This window comes from Hylaeus anthracinus, unplaced genomic scaffold (assembly GCF_026225885.1).
Source record: "Hylaeus anthracinus isolate JK02 unplaced genomic scaffold, UHH_iyHylAnth1.0_haploid 0, whole genome shotgun sequence".
Lineage (NCBI taxonomy): Eukaryota > Metazoa > Arthropoda > Insecta > Hymenoptera > Colletidae > Hylaeus > Hylaeus anthracinus.
Genome location: NW_026533254.1, coordinates 2457165 through 2472470, shown reverse-complemented (window position 1 = coordinate 2472470; position 15306 = coordinate 2457165). Strand labels below are relative to the sequence as shown.

The window sequence follows — 15306 nt, the reverse complement described above, 5'->3', positions numbered from 1 at the left end:
ATTATCGATTGATTCTTATCTTCATAGAATCTTTACAATTAGTGTGTTCTACAAGAAAACAATAAACTGAAAAAAGTACAAGAATATCCCTCCAAAAGAATGGAGTAATTTAAATTGACTGAATGAAAATTAATTTAATTGAACGCTAATGGTATTGTGCTACCGTATTGGTAATTAAAATTTTTCCATCTTTGTGAAAGTTTCTCCATAAAGAGGGTAAACGAGGCTATATTTCCAATATCTTCGAATTTTGAAAAGTGACCGTCGTTTACAAATAAGGCATTTGTTTGAAACAATTAAAAAAAAATTATTAAAAAAACTTTTGTTTAAACTGAAATTATTTTTTTTTGATATTCTTATATTTGCTCTGTAAACCCGTGAAAGCTTATTTTCATCCGCTGGCTGGTTCGATAGTTATAATTTATTGAAAAAAAGACAGCACAAAACTTGAAACTGTTGTAAAAGCGACACTTTTAAAATGTTGCAATACGGGCAGAATGTTTCATTTTCTTCATCTAATGATCTGTTCTTCTTTCTTCTTTCATCTTGTTTCATTTAAAAAGTGTCCGACTCTTGTGATATGACTTTATAAAATAAAGAACGATACCAATGCTCTCTCTACTAATAATACTCTTCAGAAAAAGTATAAAAATATTTTTGTTGAAACATATTCAAATCTCGTTACATGTTACTCTAAAAAGTATTCGACTTCGCGTGGTATGACTCTATAAAATAAAGAACGATACCAATGCTTTCTCGACAAATAATACTCTTCGGAAAGAGTATACAAATATTTTTGTTGAAACATATTCGAATTTCGTAAAAATCCGCGATGTTACTCCAAAAAGTGTTCGATTTCGCATGACCCCCATAGATTTTGCGAGATATTCGTAAAATATGGTCAATTGTTCGGTGGTCACACCATAATTTGTGAAATAAGAATAATCCCAGGAAAGCCGTTTACCGACGTTACCAGTTCATTTGATTTAAAGGAGAGTTCATAGAAATAAAGAAATTCTGTATAAGAAAGTTCACAGACCGGTAGGGATCAGGGAGGCTCCAGTTTGAGAAACGCTGTTACCAGATGATAATACGGCACTGGGCATACATATTGGAATATCGTGGTTACGATACGCGCGTGCAGACGGGATTAGACGAAGCGAGGGCGGCAACCACTAAAATACGTACTTACGCACATATACGCGTATATATGTCACGATGATCAGCTGTAGCGATGTTTACATTTGTGGCGTCCTCGACGACGGTATACCGCGTGGTGGGGTCGCGGCCACTGGCCAGTTCCTTGCGGTCTTTCGACCGGTTGGTATCGTTTTCGTCGTAGTTTCCTTAAATCATTAGTCGCGGCCGGTAATCGTGCTCGCGGGTTCACGGTGAAAGTTTCCGTGGCGTGCCAAGTGGCGTGTGGCGTTCCTGGATATGTCAAATGTATCATCGTTGGTTAAATAGTTGATCGAAATCGGTAAGTGATCGGATAACCGCCGAAAACGTTCGCGGATTTCGCGCGACGACGTTCACCGCTAGAGTATGTTTTGAAAGGTTCGCCGATGGAAAAACTGTGTCGATTGAATTGCCGTCGAAACACACGAGGCTCGAGTGTCGCCACTTCCAATACTTCCAATGTGTCTAGCGTTACCGTGCTTTCGAATTGTCTGATTGCGAGTGGAGCGTTACCGCTGTACAACGTCGCTCAAAAGTTTCGACCACCCTTTGATTAAACGAACATTTATCACCCACACGCGAACGTTTTATCGAGTAGGGTACCACCAAATCGCTGATTTACACGAAACTTTGTTCTTTTTATCGCATTTCTCGCTTTTACGCCCCGTTTTCAAAGTAACGGAGTTCTAGGAATAAATATTAGGACTTGGAGGTTTATCAGAACTTCCTTACTATCCGGATAATTCGTATATCTGAATGAAAAATCTGGATATTATAATGATATTCGGATATCCCAATATAACGAATTAACCCACGATAATTGTAATCCAAGCGAACCGAGAAATATACTATTTGTTACGATGATTGTGACTCTGTACTGTAATTAAAGATTTTAATCATCCATCTGATGTGAAAATGTTCTTGAAAGTCAAAGAAAGTCATCCGGATAATTCGGACAATTAGGATGATACAGACAGCAAAAGAACAAAATACGTAGAACTCCCGCTGTAATTTAAATTTACCGCGATTCTACGCTCCCATAATAATTACATAAATAATGTAATTGAAGTATAATATAGGGTTTGTAGTTATTCGATACAATTTTGTCATTAAAGAATTTTGAAAAATTATTTAATTCTTTTTAGTATTTTTTTTTGGAGTTGGTTAAATAGAAAGAGAAAGTTGTTTAATTAAATAATTAACTGTGTACATTAGATCGATATTGGAATATTTGGATTTTTTGGGTAAACATTTGGATAACGAATACTTCATGACGTCGTTATCCGGATATTCGATTATTCGAATAGTCGCAGCCGTAATGCAGACCGTCGAAAACGAACATTTATGCTGCACGCATATTTATTCGATCATTTTTCAGTATCGTTTATTAACTCTAATATTGAACTTAAGAAGGTGAATTCCTCCTTTTTTAGAACGCGAAAAACATTCGTAGGTATCGATTAGTGTACTCCAATACGAAATTTTGAAACCTTATAACTATAGTTTTCGTAGCAGTTTTATAATTCGATTAGAATGGAACTCCATTTATGCGAACCTGAGAGGAGACAAACAGTTCACATAATCCGCGTAGGTTCATTTAATACAAGTATACTGATTATCCTCACTACTCGTAACTTTTCTTTCAAGTAACCGAAGTTCTCGTTCAGATAAGTGAATTTAATCATACTTTTAGTTCATTCTTCGGATTACAGCAATATTTCAACCTTTATGAACTGGGAAATGATTTACGAGAACAATAATTTCATAAAACTCGGTAAATAAACCATGTATTTAGTTAAACAGTAAAATAACAACTGTAAATATTTGTTACTATTTAATCGACTCGAGGTATTAATACAAAGTATACAATTAACATGAACGTAATTATGATGTCTGTTTTATTAATTGTAAGCAGAATTAATCATTTTTATTTGAGGACTTTACAAATGCCAGATTTAAATCTTTTAACCACTGTAAATTAGTTTTATTGTCTTAGTTTATATATTTCTGAATTAATTAATAACTGCATCTAAAGAATAGGGAGTATCAATAAATTTAGGAACTAATTCATTATCACAATCTTGGCTATCTGTTCCATATTCTGTTTTTCTTATTACATATTATACAGAACGAAGAGCATCAATGTACTTAGGAGCTAATTCATTAGATCACAATCTACGCTATTTGCTCCACATTCTGTTTAGTCTGTTTTCTTATACTGTTTCATCACTTTCGCGTGTCACTTTTGCTATTATTCCATCATCGTTCGTCGAATGTTCACGAACAGGAGCGACGCACGCTTGGCAGTAGTTCAGATAATAGGGGTTCAGTAGAAGTTCGCTAAATCGGACGTTGATGAGAATTTCATTCCAATAAATTCGAGTTCTAGCGTATCTCATTACATTAAAAAAAAGAAAGCAAGTAAAAAAGGCATTAACATATCTATAGAATATACGTATTAAATTATGTTAAAAGGAATTGAGGGGTGTGCATCAATAAGGAGGCAGCTCTATTTTTTCAAATCTTTGCGAAATAAAACAAAAACATTGTAAATTCGAAATTTTTGAAATTTTCTTTCTTTTGCTTTTTCATGTTATCCTTTCTTTTCAGAGTGGCGAGGAGACGATTAATGTTTGGAGCTGAGTTTTAAAAAAAACACTTGAAATTTAAGGGATTTTTCAAATGCTGAAGTTTATTATTTTCGTCAGTACTCGGTATTAGAAACGTAAAATATCTGCCGGTCGCGAATGTGTTAACACTTTGCCTTACGATTTACTCGTGCGCGTCATAGTCAAGTATAAAATTCCTTGCGTACTTTCATAGGACTGCCTGTCTCGTGTTTTTCACGTTCGACTCGAATTCCGTACCACGTGTCCCACACGTTGTTATAGGCTAAAGGGTTAAGTCAAAATATTTACTCGTCATTTTACGATATATTAGTGAGTTTCTTGTTACTTTGAAGCCTAGAATTATGTTTTTCTGAATTGAAACAAATCTGGAAAAGAATTCGTAAACAAATGTTCATCAATGAGTAGCTATAGGCTACGCTAATATAGCTACAAAGGATGTCTGACAATTAATAATAGGACTGGCAATATGGATTGTTTTATATGAAAATATAAATCGAAAATTTCAAAGTTTTAACCCTTTGAATTCAGATGTCCCCTCTGAAGGAACGTCATAAGTCTAACGAACTTCGTTAGCGATTATATAGGGTGAACTTTCGCGAAAGAAATTACATGATTCTCTGATGTCTTCTTTTGAAATGGCACGAAAAAGTTTAATAAATAAAAATATGGTGTATATGTATACTGTGATTTATACAAAAAAAAAAAGAAAAATTATATGTTACGTAAAAAAAAATGTGTGAAATATATTCACAGGCGTGTCAACACTTATAGGAAGCAAAAAGGAGTATTTCAATAAGAATATTTGAATAATGACGCAATTTGAGAAGATAAACAGGCAAGCCTAAGGCTCCAGCCTCAACGAAAGAGACTGTCGATGGATATCGATAACAGTTCTACATGTCACCACGCATTAGAAAATCATGAAACTTCTTATTCTTGAGTATGAGGGGCACGATACAATAATAAAAAAAAAAAAAAAAATAAAAAAAAAATAAGAAAGCACATTTTTAATCAAATAAAACAAAGATACAACGATCATTCATACCGAGTAGCGATAGTGCAACATTGTCATGCAAGCACCAGGTAAAGCGACGACCTAGCGGCAAGTTAGGTTTGAAACGTTGACATTCAGAAAGGGTTGGCAGAGGTCTGGTTTTCATTGGATCAAAGCATTTTATAAATAATAAAAAATAAGAATTTTCATCGAAGGGTCCAAAATACATACTTTGCCACTGATTGCAAAGCGTTTTATTGTAATGCGATATCATCGTCGCCGTCCGTGGTTTTCGAAACTCGAGAAACGTGCATCGAACTGTTTACCGTTATCTTGTAGCGTATGTTTTCGTGCGAACGAGTAACCGTCGAGGTTAAATCCTTCGAAAAATTCGGGCTATGTCAAACGAATCACAATTAATTGGAATTTCACGATGCGTTGTATTGTCTAAAATTGTTGAAGATTAAATATTTTCATTTCGATTCTAACAACGAGTTTAAAAGGATTTAGGCTGTATACATACATACAGGATGAAAATTTTTCACTTGAAAGTAACTCGTAATTACCAATTATTTTCTTTTAATCATCTAATGCGTATAATTTCGGAACTAGGTACGAGTAACTTTTAATTATGAGTGGAGGAAGTATCGTTAATAGTAGTGCAATCCATTTACTAATAACCAAACATGAAAAATGTTTAAATAATGTATAAATAATGAATAAATCCTTGGTTTTGGGTTTGTATTCATTTAAAATACCGCGATACGTGGTGGATGGTGATTCACCGCCGTGCCGCGCCGTCGAAAAATGATAGCGACGAGAAGCGATACTTCAAGTAATTAATAACCTCGTAGTTTAGGCTTGCGATAACTGTCAAATAAGTCAAGTTTATTACTTATCGACGAATCACCCTCATTATAAACCTTTTCTACCATCCCCACTGATCATCTTCGTATGAACTCTACAATTGAGCAAAATGTTTAAAATCATTAAGTAAAATAGGTAACAAGATATAATACGTACGAGATTCCTACATATTAATCAAACGAGTTTCTTTGGAAATCACCAATTTACATAGCAAGTACAACCCCTGGCAAAAAGTTTCCGGCCAAACGCAATAGTACGACATTAGATGAAATTACTGTAATTTTTTAGATGCAAAGTAATTTCATAGAATTTCGTACTATCGCGTTTGACCGAAAAATTTGTCTCGAGGGGTTTGCGATAGTTTCAAATGGTAGTCGAACTGTTTCTGGAGATCGACGAATTAGTGCGAGAAACTTTTTTTTTAAATGGAGACTTTACGTCGCAAAAATGCGGCCAAAATAGGAAAGAGTTTTCGAATCTTCATGAAACTTGGTATTTTTGAGCTATTGACTCTTGTGGTATGACTTTATAAAATAAAGAACGATACCAATGTTTTTTTCTACTAATAATACTCTTCAGGAAGAGTATAAAAATATTTTTGTTGAAACATATCCAAATTTCGTTACATGTTACTCTAAAAAGTATTCGACTTCGCGTGATATGACTCTATAAAATAAAAAACGATGCTTTCTCTACAAATAATACTCTTCGGAAAGAGTATACAAATATTTTGGTTGAAACGTATTCGAATTTCGTAAAAATCCGCGATGTTACTCCACAAGGTGTCCGATTTTGCATGACCCCCATAGATTTTGATAAATATTCCTAAAATATGTTGCATTTTTTGGTCGTCACATTAGAATTTGTAAAATAAGAATAATCCCAGGAATGTCGATATTTTTCGATCGTCACACTAGAATTTGTGAAATAAGAATAATTTCCGGAATGTCGCTGTTTAAATTAATCTTTCAAGAAAGAACATTTCTTTTTTAAATTTACAGGTTTTCGAAAAGAGTAGAACATTTATTGGAAATATTTCTTAATTTATCTTAATTCGTAATGTAAGAGTTGTATAGGCACGAATAACACGCGTGGCTTCGGTATATGGGATGATTGTTCCCTTCGAGTGAACAAGCAGCAGCAAAAAGTTACTCCATAATTGTTAGGTTGTAATGATGAACAGTTGTGCAAAAGTTTCATCAAAATTGTCGTCCGACATTTCGCGATGTTTCGTTATCGGTGACCTCCTCCCTCCAACAAACTTCAAGGTCATCGGAATCGGTGAAGCATGAAAATTAATTACCGTTTCGTATCGTAACTTAGGTTTCTAATAATTATATTTAGAAAATTAAGAGCGAGAGACAAATTACATTTTGCTTCGAAACGCTCGGTTGCCCACGTCCTCCAATGCATATATTTCAAGGGCGTTGAAATTGTCGAGGTCGTTAACACGGTAAGTAATCACCCAATTACGTATTGAAAGCACGTAGTGTCGTGCTTAGTTATCCGTAGCTTCTTGGCATTGATAATGGCATAATTAGAAAGTTAAATTTTACACGATAAGCATTCTAAAATTAACATTTTTGAAGAATGATGTAATTTATTTCACAGTCAGCGAATGATATTGCTTATTGTGAAATTTAGCTTAAACACTGATGTCGAACTAATAGAAATATTAACACGTTATATACCGCCAGCTTAATTGGCAGCTTTTGTATTACACAATCTATTTGCAGGAACCAATTAACTGCGCTGTTGATTCTCTACTCGGAATGCTTTATTTGAGAAAGCAGATAAAGCTTTTATTATACCAAGTGTAGGTAGAGTATGTGGAAATTAATGGTAACTTAGATTAATATACATATACTAATTTTAGAAAATCCTTTTCTAAGTTGTAAATTCTTTCTAAATAGATTAGGTAAATAAAGTGTTAATACGCCTTTCTACGTGACAAAATAGCTGTATTTATCAAATTCATTTGTGCAATAATATCAAAATTGATATTTTTTTATCCGTGTCTCTATCAGTGGCACATGCGACATAAGAATATAAGATTCATCGCAAACGAAAATATCTAAATAAATGTAACCCTTTCAGATCGTCATTTTAGACGTGACTTTTATTTGGGTTTCGTTTTTGAATTACTTGAAAACGAATGTTTGTTTATGGAACTTTTATATAAAATAACAAATAAGTTTGTATTTAAACGATGTAAATAATATGTACATATATTTCATAATACTTTGTTAGAAAAGACTGCATTCTCTTATTTAGATGTTCATATGTTCTCCCAATTCATACGGTCTCTGCCGAATGTAAGCCCAGCTTTTTTATGACGATCTTTTAAGCATTCTATTATTGATCTATTTTTTTTACAAAACTAGAATTAGTAATTTGGGGGCAAGTAGAGTATAGTATAGGGAAGATATTAGCTGATCGAACCATTTGTTCGTTTTACATGGTAATCGCTGATTGAAATTGTTTACGATGTGAATTTCTTTATGTCACAAGGATTACTAAAGCATCCTATTTAGTAATAAAAGAAAAGCAAGGTTTATTGTTAATTACAGAGAAACAATAAAAAATAGGAGTGCGATTATCAAAGTCACGCAAGCTGATTTTTATACTGAATAACTGAGTACTCGACGCAACTACCTAGTCATATTTTCATTAAATAGAATCTGTCATTTTACAAAACTAGAATTCATTAATCCAAGGGCAAGTAGCGTGTAGTATAGGGAAAATATTACTGCGTTTAACCGAGTGTCGCGAACTGTAGTCTAGGTTAATCCTTTGAAAAATTCGGGCTAGGTCGAACGAATCACGGTTAATCGTAATTTTACGAGGTTCAGTGGCGCAGATATTCCGCGATAACTATCACGATTTCTCGCTTAACTTCCCGACCAAGGTGAACCGTGTCGGGAAATTGTTTCAGTGCTTCCGTGCCGATTTCACGCGCTTCAACGAACAACAAGTAACTCGATTTGGCCCGAGTACTGTGCCCTGCTACCAAAACGGTGTCAGACACCGAGTGTAAATAACCTTATGAACGTAAGAATAGACGTACGAGACGAATTGGGTTTATATGTATGTCTGTTGCGCCCGAAGAAAGCGTTCTTGTGTATACCAGAGCCACGGAATACTTGGTAGGCGATTTGGCACTGATATACATAGATTTCGCGTTCGAATTCATTTTTGTTGGTTATCAAAATAAGTGTTTGCACGTTTATTAAACGAAAATTACATGATTTATAAAACTTTTTTTCGGGTTTCGGTGCGTTAACAATTTTTCCACCTTTTGCTTCACCTTTTTACGCATGGTGAAATGTTATTTTAACGTTTATTATAAGTGAGTAAATCGTTTTATAATAATAAAATTATATTATCGGGTATTTTATACTCATTTTTAAATTGAATTAGTATAGAGATTGTAATGGCCTGCAGCTTGAGTTTTATTTTTATTTTAAATCCCGTGCCTCGAAGAGATTAATTGCCAACATTCTTTTCTGATCGAAGTAAAGAATTGTTGGATAGTTCATTATACATTAATAATAATAAAAGAATTGAAGCGTAATTGTTTTACACAATATGATAAAACTTGAAAAGGTTAATGTATAAAGCCACAGGGCAATTATTACACGAGAGAGAATTGATTTAATTGCAATTTTGAATTATTAGTATGTGTATTATTATTCTTTATAATAGGCCACCATCCATACACTAATTTTTTTATTTCTTTTTTCCAAAGGTTATTATTTCCTCGTATAATAATGTATCCTAAGTAACTAAAAGGTTTGTATTTATTCTAAATAAATTTCGCTTGTCAAAGCCCACTGGATTTATTTCTTTCAATTTGCTTGCATTCTTCGATTCGATTTCTTGTTTGTCGTTGAACATTATCTGTGAACTTTATGTGTAGAGGCAACTTTTACGTATTTAGTATGAGAATAATGGACAGCTACTCACTTTTATCTAGCCTTGGCAAACATAATAATTATAATTACTAACAAATTTAATGGAATTTATTTTTTGCCTTCTAAATTACTTCTAAAATTCCTCTATTACTTAGCTAGACTGCTGATAAACGTATTTGTTTCATTGGAATCCGTTATTTATAAAAGTGCAGAATAAATATTTAATTATGTACGAATGAATAAAAGTATGTATTTTAAAACGTCCAGTTATGTTTACAGTTACTACTGATTGTTAACTCTAGAATAGAAAGGTCACTGTTTACTCGTTTAATGGAAAGATTGAGTAATTTTCCCCTCTTTTCAAAATACCCACTTTTTTACCTTTTTTTTTTCATTAGTACATAAAATATCAAAGAATAAGGTACCAACATGGCTAAAAATAACAATAAATTTATAAGCCTTTAATCAAGTGTAAAGAAGTATCAAAAGGTAATGCAAGGAGTAAAATTTACTCAATCTTTCTATTTTAGGGATAACAACGATACAGCTCATTTATCCTTAATTAATTTCTTAAAATATTGTTTAGATAATATCTAGATATTGGAAATTAATTAACATGTGTCAAGATTTTTGACTAATAAATTTATATTAAAAAGGAGATAATGTTTTCAGCTACTGAAATTTGAATGAAATTGTTTCTGAACTCAACAAATGTGAAGGAAACGTGAAAATTGCGTATCGAGTCTCTAAGATTTCAGCGATGACGGAAGATGATTTACGAACATGCACCGTCATGTTTATCGACATACTGTACGTATGTGTGAGGTCTTGCCATCTAAAGTAATCTTGCTATTACTAAGACGATGTATCGATGTATCGATAAATGTTTCGCGACGCGTTGCTCGAAACACGAAGAAGAATTAAAAGATACCATCGATGGTCTGCTACTAGAGAAGACACGACGAATGCAATAATTGCAGCTCGCGTTGCCATTATGTCAGAAACAATTAAGACAGCATCGCGATTAGTCATTTGTCGCCTTCGACCAGTGTTTCTCAAACTTGAGACTCCAAGATCTTGGAAGAAAAATGAAGCATTACATTATATTGTGTGTTAATTATATTGTGAAATCGAAAAAAAGCTTGTATCAGTATTTTATTTTGATTAGAAAATCCCATTTAAAATCTTCCTGTTGTCGATAGTAAAACCATCAAAACAGCGACTAAAACTTGAAAAGTTTTGAAATTTCTTTTTCGATATTCGTCACGTATCATTCTGCTTTTGTTAAAAATATTAAAAAATTAACTATTGAATTTTTCGATCGCGATACGACATTTTCACTTAGGAATCGAGTAATAGGAATAACGCTATAACGTATGGAAATTTGAAATTGAAGAACGTGGGACTAATTAAATTAAATTAAAATTCTTCAAGCAAAAATACATTTCCTTGAAGAATTTTTAAGTATACTACCAAAAATTGTAATTTAAACATGTGGAAAGTGGGAACATAGTCTGAATCAAAATTTGTTTGATGTTATAAGATAAAAAATATTGAAATTCTAAGATACAAAATTAATTTACAATCTAGCCAGAAATAGAAGAGACAATTAAGTGCTCTGTTAGTATTAAGACATACTGTACATTTGTGACAGCATTGTAACCTCGGTACCACTGACTAATGACATTATTTGCATTTTAATCATCTTGGTCCTGAATTGTTTTCTTTGAATAAACGCAAACTCTTCGTGTGCCTCGAGTTATGTAGAGTTCAATGAATGTAATTGAATTACAAAATTTAAAATCGTACGCGTATTTTAATAATTCCAATGTTATTTATTGAGAGTGTACTATGTTATTTATTTCTACAGTACGATGAGTTATACTGTAAATGTATTATTTACTATAAAAGTTTGTATAAATGAAAATTAACACGCTCAGATTACGAATTAAGATTGTGTTAAAAGAATAAATATGATTTTTTACCTGAAATAATAAAACAATCTCAAACCTATTCGACAGTATCAAAACAGGCATAATTTAGCAGTATGTTTCGAGCGTTGGTTTTGATTTATCTTCAGACCCTACAATTTCCTAAAATTTCTGTTTAGAAATCAGTAGGGGTTATTATTTCTTCTGGACTTAGAAAGTTACTTGGATAAAAAATTACAACTATATTTGCTCCAACAAATACCCTCGACAGGCGAATTTTTATAAAATTGAGAATTTCAATGAAAATGATATACTAAACATGACGTACTTTAAAATAAAAACATTATTATAAATACTATTTAATTGTTAAGTATTATACTATTAATATTATTATAAATGCTATTAGTAACGTTCTTTTACATCCAGCTGTGTTATAATGTTCAATTATTTATAATGTGTTTTTATATATGTCGATAATTTTTATAAATCCAAGAAATTGATTATCCTACACCAAACAAGTAATTTTAGTATCGACGTGTGTGAGAATGTTCCAGCAGTCTCTACTTAGAGCAATAAATGATTCTATCGGTTAATTTTTTTTTGAACCGGAAGTTCCCTGTCGCTATCAATTCGTCAGTGTTGTGCAATTTATTGTTCGTCGTCCAAATTTTGGCATCGTTAGCTCTTGTGAAACTTGTTTGCACGAAATTATCATAGTAACAGATTGCTGGCGCGTTTGCGCACGGTGTTGAGGATGCAAACAAAGTCGACGAATTTCCACTTTTTACGTTATTAAATTCGGAAGACAATTCTGGCATATTGTCACTCGAAATTTGAATGATTATGTCTCAGCAGCTATACTTTCTAGGTAGTATAGCATTGATTATTTACGTTAAGGCTAACTATTCTTTTCCGGGTCAAAAAATCGATTTTTTAAACAAAAATAAAAATAGAACATCATAATAAACCAGGTTGACGGTTGAAGTTGAATTACATCTGAAAAATAGTAATATAACATTACAATAATAATAGTAAAAAAAGAAGAGAAAGTAAACAAAGCTGTGGCGAATGCTGGTCATCGATGTTCAGTAGTTGTCATTCTTGGTCATTCTTGGTCATCCTTGGTCATCCTTGGTCATTCTTGGTCATCCTTGGTCATCCCTAGTCATCCTTGGCCCATGGATGGTCAGAAAGCGCACGCGAGAGATCTATATTTCCCGAAGAATCCGCGAAGCCCTGTGACGATTGTTTACACCTGACAAAGAAGAAGAAGAAGAAAGATAAATTTTGAGTGCTTGGATCCATCGAAAAAAGAATTGACGAAACATTAATAATACAGTAATATCATACTCCCAATCGTTGTTGCTATGGACCCTTATTGTTTAAACAATAAGTATTTTCAATAATTAATTCAACTATTATCGCATATTAATTGTAAGTTGTTCTAATCAATAAATAGCAAAGTATAGAAAAGTTTCTCACGATTAATGCCTTCGATGAATACTTATTCTAAACAATAATTATTATTAATATTTAAGTGAATACCAAATGTTACTGTATACATTACAAATGTTTAATCAATTCGGAGATAATAATTTCAATTTCATCTCGAAGTATGAGGTTGTTATTTCCATGTTTTTTGAGAAAGTAATATTTTCGAACATGAGAAGCATTAATTAATAACATTTGTGTAATTTTTATTACTTGCATTATTCTCATCTATAAATACCAAAAATTATTACAAATCATTTTTGTTCTTATGGCATTGTGAATCTACAATATGCTCTCAGAAAAAAACATTTCGATCATTTTCATGTTGGTGAACAAATCAATCGAATATTTGATACGACTGTAAAGATCTCGTTAAAAAATTTATTTTGTATATACTAATAAAGTGTTCCAATATTTGAAAATAATAAGAAAACGTATTTCGCAATTTTTCAAAATTTTGTACGACTCTAAAAAATGTCAAGACAATTCTGAATGATTTATTCTGGGAGAAATAAATTGGTTTATGGCGTTGCTACTTTACGTGCCTGTCGTGTTTCGAAACGGTCGTGGTGTTCACTCTTGGTTTAATCGAATAAACGTGACGAATAAATTGCAATACGTTGATCTCGTTCGTTATTTATTATTCTAACAAAATGTTGTTCCACTTTGTGTGAAATTTTGAGCACAAATCGTGGACAGGCTGTACGTGTGCTCGAGACAAAGTCAGAGCGATGTTTGCATCTGTGTGGGAATAAAATTTGGCGTTGGGGTGTTACATCAGCGGCGCATCGAATAATAAGGCGGTCATGAATGTCAACAGTGTCTAGCTGTGCGGTGGAAGATCATTTGGCAGACAGAACGAGGGAGATGAAAGTGTAGAAGCGTTTGGCTGCCAAATATTTCTGACAATTGCAACTATCAGGTCGTCTCATAAGTTATGCGAGTATATTTCTCTTTCCCAGAAGGACGGAATGGGCAAAATTGCTAATAATGGAGCATCGCTTATCTAATAATCTTTCAATTTCTGTTTTGAGGAAGTTAATTGCTTTTTTATGTCACACTACGAGTGACTGAATGTTGGCTTCTGTTAACGTTTGACAAATTTCTTTTCATCTCATTCTTTGTAGAACGAAGTAATTTATTTGCAATTATTAATTTCAAATTATCTCCGACATGCAGATTGATTATTTTCTCGTATAACAGTATAAGTAATGGAAAGTTTCGCATTTGTTAAACTTTAAAGATTTCCATTCAAATTTCAAGACAAAATTGTCTTGACATTTTTTAGAGTCGTACAAAATTATGAAAAATTGTGGAATACGTTTTCTTATTATTTTCAAATATCGGAACACTTTATTTGTATATGCAAAATAAATTTTTTAACGAGATCTTTACAATCGTATCAAATATTCGATTGATTTGGTCACCAACATGAAAATGATCGAAATGTTTTTTTCTGAGAGCATATTGTAGATTCACAATGCCATAAGAACAAAAATGATTTGTAATAATTTTTGGTATTTATAGTTGACGATTTTCACTGAACACTTTTCTCCAATGAAAAGAAAAAATTCATTGTTGTCAAAAATTGAGCAGAAGTAGCTCGGAAATAACCACATTTTCTTTGTTAGTGTTTCTTAATGTCATAGAAAGCAAATTACGATGATATCTATTCCCTAAAGTTAACGCATGAAATAATAAATCTGAAAAATCGAATATCAAACGAAATATTGCAAGTCACTCCATTTGTCGGTAACATTATAAAATAAAGAAGCAAACAAAGAATGTATTTCCTCGTTCCGGTACTAGGACCATCTCACTATCGAGAGGTTCTCGTCGCAGGTAAAAGACAGTGATGCGCGTGAAGCGTGGTGGTATCGATTTTTTTACGCCTACGAGGGAATAAAATTGAAGGGTGAACGCCGGTGGAATTGCGGTCGATATCATTATCGAGCCAACCACCTAACTGGGTGTTTTTGTCTGTTAATAACCGAGCAGAACTTTCACGCGGACTTCGTTTGAAAGCCGTGGTATAAATATAGGTGGATCGGATTATTTGTCTTTTTGTCGATTAATCCAACTAGGCTCGGTGTTGCGGCACTTTGCGAGTGAAATCGTGCAATTTTCCTTATAATCATACATTGTGCCAGTCTTCGGCTTCGAATACGCAAGGTGAAACGATGGTAGGAACAAATTTGAATCCCAAGGAAAGACGAAAGCGAAGTGTCAGACGTTTTCAATATTTATTTTTAAAGAGTCTTTCTTTTTTTTTTATGGAAAAGACCATAATATCGAAGTAA

At 32.9% G+C, this 15306-nt stretch overlaps 1 protein-coding gene across 1 annotated transcript in view; it reads left to right on the top strand.

The window, feature by feature from the left end:
- The first annotated feature begins 1296 nt into the window (after positions 1-1296).
- Positions 1297-15306, top strand: part of LOC128887127 (V-type proton ATPase 116 kDa subunit a 1-like) — a 76118-nt gene continuing 62108 nt past the window's right edge. Inside the window, exon 1 of the mRNA XM_054142642.1 lies at positions 1297-1480. The gene's annotated coding sequence lies outside the window, so the exon portion shown is untranslated. The remainder of the gene's footprint in view (positions 1481-15306) is intronic.